The 18,277-nt window shown below is 39.2% G+C and overlaps 1 long non-coding RNA gene across 1 annotated transcript; it reads right to left on the bottom strand.

Annotated features, from left to right (window-relative positions):
* Positions 1-747: 747 nt before the first annotated feature.
* Positions 748-9,193, bottom strand: LOC106007292. Its single transcript, XR_001181975.2, has 4 exons — positions 9,048-9,193; positions 6,185-6,302; positions 2,291-2,500; positions 748-907 (listed from the first exon to the last, which is right to left on the bottom strand). It is a non-coding gene; the product is annotated as an uncharacterized LOC106007292 (long non-coding RNA).
* Between the last annotated feature and the right edge of the window lie 9,084 nt (positions 9,194-18,277).

Below are 18,277 nucleotides of genomic sequence, written 5' to 3'. Positions count from 1 at the left end.
TAGCCCAGCCAAGGCAAGCATGCATCCTCTAGCTGTTGCAGGGGAAGTTTCTGGTCACTGCACACCGTACTTTCTCTATCCAGTGGTTCTTGAGGACATGCACCCACTGGTTGAGACTGCTGCTTTTGTTAGGCTCACCTTCCATCATTCATTTGCAGATGTGGTGTTTGTATAGTTTCCTTTGTAAGTTAAGCCTCTTTCTACAGATTATGGCTGTTTGGAAAATCAGTGGAGTTGGGTGTGGGACAATAGAAAAGAGGAATATGTATAGTTTCCAGCAATATAAATGATATTTCTAGGAATATTATAAAGGGATATATATTCCTAAAAACAGCAGCCTGGGCCTTTTGAAGCTTTAGAAGGTAACACTGGAACTGCAAATGCAGATCATCTACTTCCTTTGAGGAATGTTCTCTTTCTTATTGTCTAAAAGGCATCACTAGGTTGGGCACATATTTCCAGCACAAATTACAATCTATTGTTATAGTAGTACACTATTGGGTTAGTGAGTCAAATAAAATGCCATAATTTATTCTGAAAATGATGGGGGGTGGAATCTATGGACACTTTTATCCTTCCTCTGCCCTTGGGGTCCTTTATATGCCAATTTCCTGTTTAAAGGGGTCAGACAACTCATTTGGAGTTATTAAATGCAAGCTGGAGCTGGGTCTTTGGATAAATGTGTGGTCTGTGTGATACAGGCCTACAAGAATAAATTAGATTGTTGCTTCTAGCGCAGACACCTGATTTGGTAGCTTTTCTTTAAAAACAAAAAGTAATTACAAACTGTTATGTGTTCCCATTTAGTTGTTCAGTAATAGCTATAGGGTGAGGGGGATTTAGAGGGGAAGGTATTGTTCCCTGTATTAATATTCATGAGCTTCGTAGGTGCATTCACATTCTGCCCCTAGAAATAAGAAGATTTAATGAGCACATTTACAAGGTTGTGATGGTCCCTGTCCGTGACTAGGTAATACTAAAACAATTAGATCGTAAATGAAAAATGCAGTTGATCAACATGTTGGCTAGTCTATCTAATGGCTAAAATTAACTTTGACTATTGCTTTTCCACCAAAGTGAATCCTGATCTCTTAGTCAATTAGTATTTCTTCAGTTTCATGGGAGTACAGGAGGGCATGGAGGTGACAAAAGCCTGTTCAGATTCATGCATACAAGGTACTTAAAAATACTTGGTGATTAGCTAAGAGCTCAGAGTCATTTTGGGCCTCAGATCTGATTCGCGCTTTAATCCCTAATTTTAAAGGTTTTTCCAAGTAAAGGAAAATATAAAGAAAGTAAGTGCTGCCTTTTATCTTCCAATATCTGATTGATACCTAGATTTTTAAAGATTTTTGTATAGTTATCCTTATGTCTGGTCTTTCATCAAGTCCTGCTGATCCTTTGATAAAATGTTCTCGCCTTTCTTTGTTTTGTAATGAACACTTATTAGTTTGGCCCACCTGCTCTGGTCCTCTGAGAAAAGCCCAGTTTTCTCATAGAAGGGGACTCCTGACTGTTACAGTTTCCCTAGTTGTCCTAAACGACTGGTCCCAGCCTGGCTAATTCAGGTTGATGCATATCAGCATCCAATCTTCAAAGCAACATAGAAAGTAGGATGGTTAATAATGGGGTCACATCAATAGCAACCTTACGCCTGCAAGAGAAGGCCTAGCGCTCGTTGCTAGTAAGGTCCCTGGCTCTCTTCATTCCGTATCTCGGGAGATTGTTTTGCCCACTCTTCCTTAAATTACAGCAGATATGCCAATGTGCTTGCTGTGGCTTCTTTTTTGATTAAATTATTTTGAGTTGGTTTCTAAGGCAATATAAGAGCCATGTTAATTCAATAACATGAAGAACCTTGAACAAGGGACACTTCTACTGATTAAAAATATTTTTATCTTGCAGGCATGGAAAGTGGTAATTTTTTCCTTTTTTTTTTCCCCTAGTTTGACCAAAAAATGAAAATGAACACAAAGACTACCAACTCAGTCATGTAGGGGGAAAAAAGACAGGCTCTAATATTTTTTGAGACTGGGGAAGCATAGAGTGTGAAAGGTATATGTGTGTGTGTGTGTGTACATATATATATATATATATATATATATATATGCATGCTTCGAGGTAGGGAAACAATGGCCTGAAATTTTGACCTCTTGTTTACAATGTGACCCTGGTCTACCACCATACCAATCTGAATGCGCCTGATCTTCTCTGTTTACTATGTGACCCTGAGCAAATTCTCAGGGCCTCAGTTCCTTATTTGTGAAGGGGATAGTAATACCAAACTTACCGAAGATTGTTAGAAGTCATATAGTGGGAGAAGGTCTTGCAAAGATCCAAAACAACTTCTGAGTGGTTCCAAAGTTTAGTGTCACCTTGTATCTCCAACTGAGGGATCCGAAAGGAAACTGGTGCCCATTGTTGAGTACCTCTATGCCAGGCACCACACTTGGGTTTTTATAAGCACACTGCTATCCACGGTCATTGGGAAATCAATTCTCTGGATCGAGGTGTTTGAGGAAAGAGAAATGACAGGTAATAGTTATACATTTTGAACATTTAATGAAATAAGATGCAACTGTTTAAAGGGATTCTTGAAGGAATAATGATTCTCGAGTTTCATATTGTACTCAAGGATGATTACAGGCCTTAGGAAAGGCCTAGGAGACCTGGCCTCCGGCTACAGATGTGCCACTGGGTGCTATATGACATTACTTAACAATTCTAAGGGTCACTTTTCTTTCAAATAAAAGGATTAGAAAACATTTTTAAGCTTCTGTCTACTATAGAAATCAAGACTTCCATTATTCTTAAGCAGAGATGAGTTTGAGAATTGAGCAGAGACCCACCTAGTGTTCTCAGGGGCAAGGGGGGAGTACTGACCTTGGATGGCATTTTGGAACTTTGTGCATGTCAAGGGGGGGATTAGGTGATAACAGTGATTGGCAGAGAACAATAATGCTGTGAAACGCATTTCATCCTATGCAACAAAGACTCGTCCCTTGTCCTGTACAACTTTACAACTTGTCCTTTACAACTTCCTGACACACTTAAGTATTGGTGGAAAACCTGTTGATAATGATCTGAGGGTAACACTGAACTCTATTTTACATATAAAGACAAAGTGTTTTCTGTATAATTACAACATGCCCTGAATTTTCCATGAACACAATTACTATGTAAACGATGAATGTTGCACCTTGCTCTACTTGGACCTTGATGAAGAGAAGCACCCCATTTCTGATATGTTCCAATTGCTCATAGGATTAGAGGCATCAGCAGTGTTCAGTGTCTGACACAACAGATGTCTTCTAGGGGAGCTGAGCTTATATATCCCAAATGACCCACCCTGTATTTGTCCCCTTGATTATTTCAGTTTTGGCATGCTTTTATTTACTTAAAATTTTCTGCTGGTAGGTAGGGCATATTACCTACAAATTTTACTTCAGGACAGTAAAGGGGACATAGTATTTAAGAGGGGGAACATTGGGTTTGATGGGGTTGAGATTTACTGGGCAAGCACCTGTTGAAGGGAGCTGGCTACCTCAAATGGCCTCAAAACTGCAATGAGGAAGGATATTGAAAGCTTCTGTTCAGGATCTGGGAAGAAAGGATAGGGGTTTTATTTTTGTCTTAATGTAGCAGTAATAACCTAGTTTCATCTGGTGAAAAGGGGCTCATTCGTTTTCCTTTAAATCTTGCCTAATCATACCTCTGTATTCATAGTGTTTCTAGTCCTATAGTGTCAGATGGATTCATTCTCGACTATAAGTACCCTCAGTCCTAGGTCTAGGAAAAGTCAGGCAGTCAGTTTTCTGCTGTCTGAGTCCAAGGCATCTCACTTGCCAGGAAGAGTCAGTTCATGTTAGGCAGCCATCCTTCCAGGACGATGTTCCCAGCTGCCATAGCACGGCCTCTTACCAGACCCTTGTCAACCCTCCACTTTCCAGTTCATTCCATACTCAGCAAGAAGCTGAGAACATCATTTAATGTGCATTCAGAGCTACAGCCATTACAACAAACACCTTGAGAACAAGGGAGAAAATTCGATGGAAGCCGAGACGTAGATCAGGGCCTTACTCTTGGAACGAATGCCAGAAATGAGCAATTGACAATTCAATGACACCCACGACTGATTAATCACTTTTGAGCCTTCCTAGAGGGTAGACTCTGACATTCTGATCTATTGTCTTTTTTTCTTCTTCTTTTTCTTTTAAAAATATTTTATTTATTGGGGCACCTGGGTGGCTCAGTGGGTTAAGCCTCTGCCTTAGGCTCAGGTCATGATCTCAGGGTCCTGGGATAGAGCCTCACATCGGGCTCTCTGCTCAGCAGGGAGCCTGCTTCCTCCTCTCTCTCTGCCTGCCTCTCTGCCTACTTGTGATCTCTGTCTGTCAAATAAATAAATAAAATCTTTTTTTTTTAAAGATTTTATTTATTTATTTGACAGACAGAGATCACAAGTAGACAGAGAGGCAGGCAGAGGGCAGGGGAAGCCGCCTCGATGTGGGGCTCAATCCCAGGACCCTGAGATCATGACCTGAGCCGAAGGCAGAGGTTAACCCACTGAGCCATCCAGGTGCCCCTCTTTCTTCTTTTTAGAAGACATTTTCCAAAATTTTTTTAGAGTTCTTGATACTTTTTTTCCTTTATTCTTTTGTTTAGCAAGGCCAAAAGCAAAACATTACAACCTTAATGACGCAAGGCTGGATTTGGCAACAAATACTGACCTTAAAGCATAGCACAGAGAAGGCGTCCAATTCCAATATTTCCTTTATGGTTATTGGTGTGTGTTTGGCAATTTTAAGGTAATAAAATTGTAATGAACTTTCTAAATGAAGTTGCCTTTGCTGACTGCTCTGTGAGAAAAAATGGAAGTAATTTGGGAGGATTGAGACTGGCTGTTGCTTTCTCTCTCTCTCTCTCTCTCCCTGTCTCAGAGACACTAACTTGCTCCTGCTCTTATGGGGGGCCTGCCAATATCCCTTTGTCCCTGAAAACCTCTTATCAACTTCAGATCTCAGGCTTAGGAAATGATACTTTTGTCATGCTGTATGTAACCTGCTCCCTGCATTGTGAAAAGACAGATTGCTTTTTACCGTCACTTGGAAAAAAAAGAAAAAGAGAAAAGAAAAGGAAAGATAGCTGGATTTCTTCAAAGAAAAGGTAAGAGGTAGAAAAGCTGAATTTCTTAAAAGAAAAAAAAAGGTCAAGGGACAGGTGTTAAGTGGGTTCCTCCCAGGAAACTCTAGAGGAAGATCAAGTGATCATACACAATTCCAGATGAGGGACAGTCCCCTGGACTCAAAGCTAAATAGTCCTGCAGAGCCTAGGTGGAAACTTTGGGACATGGCAATGAATTCTGTGCCTTCTAATTTCCTGAAAGGAATCACTTTGAAGCTGTCCCTTCTGAATATGCCCGCTAGATCCCACTAACATGACTATCAGAAAAGCGAAGACTTTTCTTCCCTGTGTCTGAAAGTATCATTTTTTTGCAGTTTTGGAAGAGGTCATTTCTATGGAAGAAAGTGTAGGGCTCTAAATTCTGGCTATGGGAAGAGAGAGATTTTTGGTATAAAGCTCGGAAATGGCATTATTTTTCTAGAAGGTGACTTTTTTCTTCCTGATTAACAATCTAATGCTTCTGAGAAAATGATATCTCAGATTATCCCCAAACATCTTTCTGACACTACTGCTGGAGAGGACAGAATTTGAGGTGGGTGACCTGGCTCTCTTCACTACATCCCATAACCTACATTGAACTTGCCTTGCTCTGTACTCTCCCTATCTTTAGTCCAAATCTGTGATATCCATTTAGTACTTAATTTTACACCCCTTGGAACTGCTGTCTGTGTTAGGCAGAACTCCTTCAAAAAGATAGAAACCCAACTCAACCTACCTTAAGAAAAGAGAATTTATGGACTCAGAACAGAAAAGTCTAGGCATTAGTGGCTTTCAGGCATATCTAGATGTCTGGGCTCAAGTGCTTTGTCCAAGCTCCATCTCTCCCAATGTCTCAGCTCTGCTCTCCTCTGGTTTTACTTAATGGAGTCAGGCCTTAACCATGTGTTAGCAAGACAGTCCCAGCAGATTCTCTTTCCAAAGAGTTCCCAAAATAGAGTTGATTAGCATTTATTGGATTTTTAATATGTACCAGGCATGATTGTGAGCACTTTACACTTACCTTCTTTAAGCTGGCTCATAGTCCTATGGGTAGACAGTATTTCTCTCGGGTAGGTTAGTAAAGCTCTTTAAACAGGTGACATTTGAGTTGAGACTAAAGATGAGTAGGATGTTACCATCTGCAAAGGTTGGAAGGAGAAGAAAGGAAAACAGTTCTTTATTCAAAATAGTTACTGAATTAATTAAAAATACATGTTGAGCATACTGTATGCAGGACACTATTTTAGGTGCAGGAGACAGAGCAGGGAAGAAAATAAAGTCTGTGAACTCCTAGCACTTATATTCAGGTGGAAAAAAGGGCGAGAAGCAGATAACCAAACAAGTCTGTGTTAGTAATAAGTACAATGTTGAAAAAATGAAGAAGAATTAGGTGCTGAAGGTAGGGAGTGTTTGGGGGGGGTTGGTGTTATTTGGCATAAGGTGATAGGAGAAGGTCTCTCAGAAGGAGTTGTTTGATCAAAGACATAAAGGAGGTGAGAGAGTGAGCCATGAAGCTGTCCTGGGAAGAGTGTTCTCATCAGAGAACAGCCAGTGTAAAGGTCCTAGGGACATCATGGTGTGTTTGAGAAACATACCAATGGGAAAAGAATGAGCAAGAAGGAGAGTGGTAGAAGATGCAGTGGGAGGTGCAGTAGGGGCCAGAGGATTCATGGTCCTAGAGTCCACTCTAACATCTTCAGCTTTCATTTTTAATGAGATGGAAAGCCAGTGGGAGGTTTGAGCAGGTAGACTGTGGACTATGGACTTCACTTGACTTACAGTAAAATACAGTATTGCTTTGCCTGGTGTTTTGAGAATTTACTATATAAGGACAGGGGATGGAATTAAGGAGATATTTTGGAGGCAAGAACAATAATCCAGGCAAGAGAATTTGGTGGATTAGGTCATGGTGGTAGTAGTAAAGTCAGTGAGAAGTGATGGGCTTTTGAATGTCTTCTGAAGGCAGAGCCAGCTAGACTTGCCAATATGGGATGTGAGAGAAAGAGAAGTCAAGGATGTCTCTAAGGATTTGACCTGAAGAAATGGAAGGAAGATGACTGTCATTTGCTGAAGCAGAGAAGGCTGTGGGAAGAACAGGTTTGAGAGGGAAGATCAAATCAATTTCAAATATCCAATTTTGAGATGTCCTATTAGACATGCAGTGATGGGTCTGCCTGCTTGCCCTCTAGTTGTGGATTTCCAGTAGATGGAACCAGTCAGCTCCTTTTGATCATCTCTGACTCCAGCACGTGGGAGAATCTGAAATACAGCAGGAACTTAAATCTTGACCAGCAGCGGAATGAATGGTGGGAGATAAGATTAGAAAGGAAAGCTGGCCCCAGAACACCAAAGGCCTTCTTTATGGGTGGGAAACGAAAAGTCACTGAGGGTTTTCCAGCAGGGAAGTAATGCAGTCAATCTTCAGTTTAGTAAGATTGACCTTACTGGTTTTTCATTCTACCTCCAGCCCATTTAGGAGACTGCCACCACCTACCCATTGAAAATATGCTCTCCCAGATCTTCCTCTTCTGGAATTTTCTGTATAGGAGCCTGACCACAAATTTGTGGCCCATTATTCTGGTGTTTGGACTGGGATTTCTCTGAATTTGAATGCTGACTTCCTTTTTTGGGTACATTTATTCCCTGAGTTGTGGAGTCCAGTCCTCCTATTGGCCCCCTTCTCCAGGCAGCTGGTAGACCTAATGGCATCTAGATAGCAGCATGTAGAGAGAGAGAGGGAAGAAGGAGGATGGATGAAGGGGAGGGATGGCTGCAGAAGTCATGAGGCCATGGACCATGTAGGGGGCAGTGGAACTTACAGGAACAAAATACAGATTCCCTTATGAAAGAAAGGAAAGCAGGTATACTTAACGTTGACTTTTCTCTGTTTAAGTATTACACATGGTCATAAACTTTTATTACCTCATGATAAATTTTGTACTGCGCATTATTTGAGCAGATTCTTCATGAACTCTAAACCCTTTATGATTTTTCTTCACACCAACTTTTTTTCCCGGTTGGATTCTCACAGATTGTTTTTCACAGTCAGCTCTTTTTCATTTGTTCTGTATGATGTTATCTTGAATAATAACTAGCTACGTGGACTCAAGGAAAATACATTTCGAAGATAATATTTCATCCTTGTTTTTAGCTTTGTAAAAAAAAAACCTTCCCAAATCTATAATTCTGTTCAGCATTACAAGTAATTTAAAGGCAGTAATTAAAATGACCTAGAAGACCAATTGCTTCACATTTTTCTCAATATAATATTCATTCATTTGTCATCTATTTCAATTTGTGTCTTTGCAATTATTTTTACCCTCATCCTTTCCATTTTCCCTCACCTCTTGGCAGCTATAACAATCAGCACAAAAATCCGGTGAAGGTGGGAACATGGGCAGCAGGTCTCAAGAGATCCACACAGTGTTGGTATTACTGTAGCTACAGGTTAGATCAGAGTTCCCGAACTCTGCTGAGCAGAAGGAGTCTATGAGGCACTTAATAAAGCCAGGGATACTGGGTTCTACTCTCAGAGGTCCTAATTCAGTGTGGGGTAGGCCTGGGAATCTGTATTTTAACATCCTCCCCATGTCATTATTTTGCGTACCTGTGTGTGAGAGCCACAAATCTAGACTCTTCTTTTGAATCAGACCTTGCTTGGATTTTAAGTATGGGTTTTCCCCAGCTATCCATAAGTAGAATGCTCCTATGAAAGCTTCCTAAGTAAAGTGTCATAAAGCAAAGAAGTATCAGCATTCATTTATATGGGAAAATTTTTGAGCATTCCCAGACCCCAAAAATAAGCTCTCAGGCTTTTCTGATACCTTAGGATACATCTTGCTAACCAATGTACAAATAAATTGAGATAAAGCAAAGATACTCACAGACACAGTTCAAAGCTCTGGTGGCTTGATACTAAGACGCTGAGTGTGATTCTGGGTAGGGATCTTGGTGGGGACCCTCTTGCTGCTCTGGGGTGCTCACATCTTGGTATTTTTGCCTTTTATCATAAAAACAAAAGTCCTCTTTGGATTTCTTCTGGTTAGTGAAAACAGGTACTACTGTAGGTCTTTCATAAAAGCCAAGAGGTGTAATGTGAACTTTCCTATAGTGGGGGATAACCCCAAAGTAGTTCCCCAATCCCTTGTCTGCTGTTTCATTTTGGAGGTTTCAGTTCCTGAGGTCTGGAAACAGAGGATCCTCCTTCTGATGAAACAGCAGGAGGTCAACAGTAGGCTAACTATATCATGACAACTAGGTCATTCACCTCAGGGCCCTGTGGCTTATCATCTCACATCATCACAAAAAGAAGGGTCAGTACAGAAGAATAAGATATTTTGAAAGAAAGACTATATTACTAGAACTCTTAACATAGTATAATGTTATAATTATTCTATTTTTTAGTAATTGTTGTTAATCTCTTACTGTGACTTATTTATAAATTAAACTTTCTCATAAGGATATAGGAAAACCATAGCGTGTATAGGGTTTGGTACTATCCATGGTTTCAGGCATTCACTGGGGAGTCTTAGAACATATTCCCGTAGATAAGGGGGAACTATTGTATTTTATGTCTTCTGTCCCCACTGCTGATCCTATTATCATTATCTGACCCATCATTTTAACTGTAGGTTTAGCTGTGTGTATATATGTGTGCATGTATGTTTCTAGGACCAATCCTTGCCTAATTAGAAGAGACTTAGGTCTTGTTGATTTTTAAGTATATTTAACAACTGGTAGATAGTGGTAGCCTGAAGTGAAGGCTGCATTTCCAACACATGGTCTCGCAGAATTACATCCAGGGAGAGGCTGATGGGCAGCCACAATTTGGGGGAGGGGTATACCAATTGATTTCTACTTGGGAGGTCAATGCTATAAACGGGGGCTCCAGATGGAGTCAGGTGGTGCCCTGGAGAAGGGCTGGTTGACTCTTGGACCAGGGCTGTGGGAGAGGGGTCCAAGTGTTGTTGGTCATTGGAGGAGGGGAAAGAGGCTTTGGCTGAGGATGGAAAATGGGGGGGAGGGGCTGCAAAAAGTAGCTAATTATCAACAGGATGGTATTATTTCAATGTAATCATAGTATTACATCAGAATATCTATGATCTATAGGACTTTATCAAGCTCCCTGGAGTTTAGTAATAATTTTTTCTGTTACTATTCTGCCCCCAACTGTATGCCTCTATTCTGAAACCTTGGTTTTCATACTTAAGTCCTTGCTTGATGATCTGTCCATATTTTAGCTCCCCCATGATCAAGGCTTGCCTTCTTTTTTCTCGTTGTTGATGCTGGAGTCCGCTACCGGGCTTCTGAACTGCATGGGGCACCAGGCACCCAAACTGCTAATAGGCTTTTCTTTCCTTTTTTTTTTTTTTAAAGATTTTATTTATTTGTCAGAGAGAGAGAGCGAGCACAGGCAGGCAAAGTGGCAGGCAGAGGCAGAGGCAGAGGGAGAAGCAGGCTCCCTGCTGAGCAAGGAGCCTGATGTGGGACTCGACCCCAGGACACTGGGATCATGACCTGAGCTGAAGGCAGCTGCTTAACCAACTGAGCCACCCAGGCATCCCTAACAGGCTTTTCTGAACCTGACTTCTGGCCCGGTGCCTGCCAGCTCCTCCCCTGTGTCTGTACTCTGGTGGGCCTGCCCCGCCAACTTTGGCCTCAATCCCCTGTAGATAATGCGGCCTTGTCCAGCTAGATCCCAGGTGTCTGACTAGAGCAAATGAGCGTTACTTTCTTCCCTTAGAAAAAGTTGAGTTCAAGTTTTCAAAACAGAATACAGTCTTGAGGCCAGTGGTGTAGAGAAGGTGTGTTATTCTGCCTTCAGCTAGTATATCATAGAAAAGAAGATCCTAATAGTAGATTGTCCAAATAATCCATCTGGTTTCTTTCTTTCTCTGTCACCAAAGGTGGAACTTCCTGGATTCAACTGGGAAAATTAATCTGAGGATATAATTCCAGATGATGGTCATAGTTCATTTTAACGCTTTCGGAAAACAAACAAACAACAAACAAAAAACAAAAAAAACTGCTTCCCAAAAAATAATGCAAGGGAATCATCAATGCAGACCACACACACACACACACACACACACACACCCAGAGGTTGGAATCCAAGTGGTAACATCCAAGCTGGCCTTACACAGAATAAAAAATAAGGTTGCTGACAGAGATAATTAAGGTCAATGTTAAGATGGGACCCTTCCCCCTCTTTACCTGGGTTACAGTAGACAACCTATTTGCCTATTTTTCTGTTTGATAGTTGTTTTCTTTTATATATTGATATGTAGGAGATCTTTTATATTAGGAAAATTAACTCTTTGTGATTCGAATGGCAAATATTCTTTCTAGTGTTTGTCCCTCTAATTTTGCCTGTGCTGATTTCTGCAACACCAATTTTGATTTTAATATTGTCTCCCTCTATATTTGTCAGTACTTTTTATACCATTTCTTTTGCCATATGTAGCGTCTCTAAAACTAGTCTTAAATTCTCTTATTTCTTTAGTATGTTTATTGTTTTGTGTTTTGCAACATCTTTGAACCCTCTGAAACATATCCGTATAAGGCATGAAGAATAGATTCAACCTATTTATCTTGGGCAGATGGCTACTCAATTTTTCCAACTCCTTCTATTTAATAATCCATCTTTCTTCTCCATGGAATTGAAAAAAAAATTAACACTCATGTAGCAATTACTCTGCGCCAATACTATTTAAGGATTTTTATAGGTATTAATGTATTTAGTGCTCACAACATTCTTTGGAGCATATACTATTATTATTCTCATTTTACAGATGAGAAATCAAGGGAGAGAGCAGGTAAGCAACTTATTCAAAGACGCAAAGACTTGGCTCCAGAATCCATGCTATTAATCAATACACCATTCAGTTACCCATAACATACTGAATGATCCTCTTTAAAGCCCATGTTGTTTTATTGTTGAAATCCCTGGTAGCTCTCCATTATTCTTAGTGTTAAGGAAAGTATCTTTACTGTGGTTTACAAAACTTGCCAGAATCTGGTCCCTGCCTATATCCCTAATCTCAATTTGAACCACTTGCCTCCTTATATTACATTCCTGTCAAACAGATTTTACTTGGTTCTTTCTTGCTCCAGGGCTTTTGCATGTGCTCCTCTACTTTTCCCTCCTCTCTTTGTAAGCTTGCTTCTCCTCAGGGAGACACTCCTTGACCAATGTGACTCAAGGAGTTTGCTCCTTACTGTTCCTTCAGCTCCCTGTGTGTATCTTTCAAAGCACTTGTCGTAATTTATAATTGTTTTGTTTTGCCTATTTGTATTTTGTCTAAACTCCTAAAAATGTATGCTCCATGTGTGCAGAGACCATATGTGTCTTGTACCTTCTTGTATCCCTAATATTAAGAGCAGTGAGTGACATATTTACATACTCAATAAATATTTGTGGCATGGATGAATGAAAACTGCTGCAGATGTTTGCCTTACAAAGTAAGGGGGAAATGTAAAAGTAAACATAAAACAAATATACAGAATATGATATTAAAACTAAATTATCAATTTATGTCAATAAATATTTACAGACAACCCACTATAGAGCTGGCCTCTTTACCCTGTGCCATTCTCTGTCCATTTTGCTCAGAGATTCTTTGACGTGTTATTTTACTTAGTTGTTTTTGCATATTTTTCTTTTTTGATCACAAATGAAAGCTTGTGAAGCCAAGGCTAAGCTGAGGTGTCTTTGTGCCCCCTTAACCCAGCACACTGACGGCATGGGATTGTAAACTTATTCTTTTAAATGAAAATATTGTATGCGGGAAAAATACAAAAAATTGTAACTCATGGTTCCTGCGTGAAAGTAGTTTGTTTCTACTCTAGGCTAAGGGACAAAGCAAAAATACATTAAAAGGAAAATGACATTCAAGATATAAAAAGAGCTTAAGACAACAATATAGTCATGATCCTAGAAACTGAATAATTACAAATATTGAATTGCTTGGAGGCTCAGAAGAGATCTTTTCAGACTGAGAAGTCAGAAAGAATTTCCATGGTGAAACTAGGATTTACATGTATTCTTGAAGGATGACAGGATTTGGATAATATCAATGGAATCTACCATTGACTGTTTGCCACTAATGTGGTCTATTTCTGTAATGCATTGACTTTTTCTAAAATGGAAACCATTTTAAAGTCTATAGATTTCAAAACCAGGTAGGTGGCACTTTAATTGGTTGCATTATCAAATTAAGAAGTAAAATGAATAAAGATCACGCAGTTTAATAAATGAATGCTTGAAATATTGTGATTTATTACCCCTTGCTTATAAAAGGATTCATCCATGGAGTTTTACAAGACAAAAATGTATCATTACCGTCTTTCAAGCTCAAGGGGATAAAGAAAGGAATTGCTTTGGGATTTGATTATTCTACCTTTTCAAACTTAAGTTTTGAAAAGTCCCAATTTTTAAGTCCAGTTGGGCTGTGACAATAGGGTTACCTCTAAGAATGGATCCCTCTACAAACATTCAGAGCTTATGCCATAGGATACCAAGGACAAGTGAATATCTGTGCTTCTGTGTCTGAGAACATTCACAAGGAAATTCTGCCTCTGCAAATGGAGAAGACGGAGTGAAACAATTTCTGTTAGATCTCTGCCAGATTTTCAAGAACTAAATCCGGTTTCTAAAATTATTCAACAAACTGAAAAGAAAAAAGATACTACAATCTCAACTCTTCGATTTAGAAATTATACCTGAAATTGGCTAACTGCATTCAAAGAAAAAAATGGATAGGCTTAAGGCAAGGATCTGCTTTTCTAGATGAATATGTGTTTGCAGGATGCATGTTGAAGGAATGCTCTGGATGAAAACAGTTCCCTGAAGCTGCACTTGGGGAGTGATATGATGTCATTCTAGGTTCTGTTTAGGGGTAAGCGGAGCCAACTTGAGTGGTCTATGTATGCTGTGGAGGGTAGACAGTTCTTTCTGATGCCCTTGTTCTGTAGTAATCTGGGGGCTTTTGTGACTGTTCTGGCCTTCTCTGTGCAGAGCCGTGTTTCTCAGCTCATACGGCTCCCTAGGCGTTTTTAAATGCTTAGGTGGTGTTCCAGCAAGGACTCATTTATCAGTCGCTGAGCTATGGCACATTGCAAGGGAAAGGAAAACAAAGCTCAGTAGGAAGAGTTAGGGAACAGGTAAGGGGCTTATTTGTTAAGTCTAGATAAATAACTTGCTGAATTAAAAATATATATATTCATGAAGAACATCTCAGAAATGTGCCACATCAAGACTTCAATTTGTACCATGCCATGTTTTGATTTAGGAAACAGACAATTGGACATGTCTGTGAAAAGCTAGAGTGTTGATTCTTTCACTCATGAAACCTGCAGGAACTTCCAGAGCTCTCAAATCCCCAGGTAAACAAAAGAGTGTCTTATGTTATTTTCTCAGTTGGTGACTGTTTAGAATAAAATTGAGCTATTTCCTCAATGACTAAAAAACAGTCACTGAACATTATCCAAACAAGGAAGAACACGTAGTCTCCTCAACTTAAATCTATTAACATCTATGTTTTCTTAAGAGGTTAGCTTATGTTTAGACCTATTCATCATTAAAACAAAACAAAACAAAACAAAACAAAAAAACCTTAGAAAAACGAGACCAATAAAGATTAGTTGCCCATTAACAACAACTTTATAGTGTTTTCAAATGAGTCACATAAATGAGTAAGTTTCATGAATTAAATTTTAATGACATAAGTGTATTTGATTTTAAGTAAGCATTTCTTATTGTTCTGGGCAAGTATCCTAATTCCTGTTTCCCTTGGTTCTCTAAAGGTTTTTTTCTCAATGTTGAAAATTTATTCTTAAAAACATGGTGTATTGTTTTGTCTCAGCATGTATATGCCTAGTGAGATGGGTTCCCATCAAGTGATATTGGGAGCTGTTTTCTCAAATGATGTCAAATTAAGTGTAAAAACATCAGCTGAACTGATTGTGTTATCTTGTAGGCAAAAATGCTGTTAGTGTTCTAATTTCTTTCTCTTTCATTTTTTTTTTTTAGATACTTGTGTAGATTGAATCTGACCTAGTCCAGAAAAAATAAGTACCCAGTTGGGTTGGAAATTATGGTCTTGTGCTTTGTCTCTGATTTTAAAGGATGTTGAGTCTTTGCAATTAAATGTTTTGACTGCTAAGTTTATATCAAATGTGTGCAAGCCAAGGCCTGATAGTTACCAATGATGGTGACTTCCATTTGTTAAGCACTCAGATGCTTTTTACATTTTTTCATCACTCTTTACAAGTGGCTCTATGCAGAAAGACACTGTCATCTCTATTTTGTGTATGAGGGCCCTGCACCTTTGAAAGAGTTAAGCAATATTCCCAGAGTGGTGCAGCCAGTGGTGAAACCCAAATCCCCATGCCTCTAAGTCATAAGCTTTCGTCAGTACTTGGTGATTCTTGAACTTTGGGATTTCATAAACCAGTAGAACTTCAAAAAGCCAAAAAGAAACAAGCAAAATCCTTGGGACTAAGATAAGATGGACAATTTTTTTATATGTCCAAGTAAGCAGAAAATAAAAATACAATGAAACAATCATCACCTACTTAACAACACAATTTTGTAAAAGAAAGGGTGTTTAATTATATTTGTTATATTTTAAAATGTTCGTATGTCCCATTATTTCATATTACTTTGGGAAAGCCAGAAGTTGTGAATATGTTTGATTCCTTATCTGGAGGGGAAGCTTACTTTGAGCATGTGTGCTGTTAATGTATCCCAGGACATTTCAACCACAAAGAAGCAAGAAGGTCACATCTTAGAACAAAGAACAGTTCTTCCTGGGAAAGACAGTTGGTAACTTTACACCAACATGCTTACATAAACACTAGTTGACCTTATCTTTCTCATTTTGTCAAAGACTGGTGAAAACTGCCATGGCTTAGTGCACCCTCAGGACCTGCAGTGGGGAACCATGTAGAACAAAACACTGCCTTCCTCACCTGCATTCTTGAGATAGGAGACTGAAGCTTGGCCTGGTATCGATTGCCGACTCCCCTTCTGGTGTGCGGTGTGAGAAACGGCTCCTCCCCATGTCTACGGGGTCAGCTGCAGCGCCTAGTATCTTCCCCAGAGTTTCCCTGTGTTATCAGAAAACACAGCCTTTTCCCCATTCCCTAAGGCAATAGACTGAATTGGGTTTTCCTTTCCGCTTTATTGTTTTCAGATGTTTGCTAACTCTCAGCTCACCATTTTCTTTCACTGATAAATTTGAAGGAAATTACAGTCCCTGCACACAGAAGGCCAGAAGTGTCCCCTCAAGCCTCTAGATAACAAAAATAAGGACTGTTTCTTTCAACTCCTGGATCAACAAACAATTGAAAAAAGGGGTAGCTCCATCAGGACGGGCTGGAATGATAACTCCTTGCCGCGAACAGCCACCAGTGAATATAATAAATCCGTTTCCAGAGCTTATATGAACCCAAGGAACAGTTTTCCTTGGTGTCATTAAATTCATTTAATGACAGTGTTACTTACATATGTGAAAATATAAAACCAAGGATAAATTCTTGGTGCTTAGAGCTCTTTGAATTATAAAACTGAATCAAATTTACAAACTAAATAAAAACAAAACTCTAAAGCCAATAAAACTCAAATTAACAACATTAATTTGAGGTGACAGATGAAGTTGTGTTGAAATGAAATTGCTACTTACGGTCTGAATACATTTTGGACAGCCACAGTACAGGTTTTAGAATTTGGCATGCTTATTCAGTTGCAATGCAAGGGACAGTCCCAATTCTTTCCCTATCTCTCCATTTGAACTACAGAGAAACTTTGTACCTTAACCTCATTTGCTTTGATTCGGCATCACTGCATATTTTATTTATAAGTCTACTTCTGCCTTTTTCTTACTAGTTTATCTGTTAAAATACTAGTTGATGGCAAAGTGATCTTGAACATAAACCCAAAGAAATGAAGTTGTAGTTTCCAAGAACCTCAGTACAGGGAGTATTTCCTTTTTTTCAGGTTTTCCCACTGCCTGGCCTTGGAAAAACTGGAAGAGACTTTTGCCTTCATTGATGTACCTCCACTACTCAAGGTAGTACTCCAGCACATAGCAGGCCCTCAGTGAAATATGTTGAATAAATGAACAAATGAGTATCATCTCTGATAGAAGGAGATAATGGTGTAACCCCAACTGGAGTGAGACAGAACTGGGTGTGAACTTATAAGTATAGGGGAAGAAAAATGATTTTCACTGTGCCCTTTTAAATTCTTAGCTGAGACCTTGTGACAAAAGACATAATTAAAAGAAAAATAGATAAAAGTTTTATTAACATATCTACCTCATGTTTCCATGGGAAATACCCTCAGAAAAATGAGTAACTCCCTGAGGTGGCTTAGAGCTCCAGCTTTAACACCAATTTCAGTTAAAGGCAGAAGGAGACAAGTCTTTAATGGAGCCCACTTTATGTTATAAGTTGCTGTAGCAATTTATTTTTCAGTATAATTTTGTCAGTGTATTAATGTATGATTGTAGTGTAAAACAGAGAATCACAAAATAGTTAAGCTAGAACATTAGAGCTTACTTTCATTTTATGGATGTCTCTTGAGAGAGTATACTCAACAGATTTCTTTTTGTGCCCAAAGAAAGAAATGACTCAGTGGCACACGAACAAAAATATTAGGTAGTGTTTACAAATAGTTGAAAATACATATGTTTTAAATGGATGTAGAACAAATTTTGCCTGCTTGTCTTCTGCTGGGGAGGACCTGGTCATACTGGGAAGTCCCTCCCAATTCCAGCTCATGCCAGTATTGGGTTGTCTCTCTCTTGCCTGGGGTAGCTTCCACTTTCTATCTAGTGCTCCTGAGACTTTATTAGCATTTGAATGGGTCTTCATATCATTTACTGATCCTATGGCATACTTTGGTTTTGCTGTTAATTTTTTTAGTATTTGAAGAAGGCAGCTTTGATTACCCATTAATCTAACTTCTTTGTCAATTAATAGCTGAAAATTCATGATCCTTTTGTGCGTATTTGTATATACCAATTTCTTTGTCCCCTTCAGTTTAGCTGGTAGGCTTCTGTCTATAGTTCCTCTTTCAATTTTTTGTCCTTGTGTGGATGATAAGCTCTGA

The sequence above is a fragment of the Mustela putorius genome, unplaced genomic scaffold (genome assembly GCF_011764305.1).
Source record: "Mustela putorius furo isolate JIRA1106 unplaced genomic scaffold, ASM1176430v1.1 tig00000275_pilon_pilon_pilon, whole genome shotgun sequence".
In the NCBI taxonomy this organism is placed as follows: Eukaryota; Metazoa; Chordata; class Mammalia; order Carnivora; family Mustelidae; genus Mustela; species Mustela putorius.
Note: the sequence above shows the minus strand (reverse complement) of the source record. Positions and strands in the feature narration are given on the sequence as shown.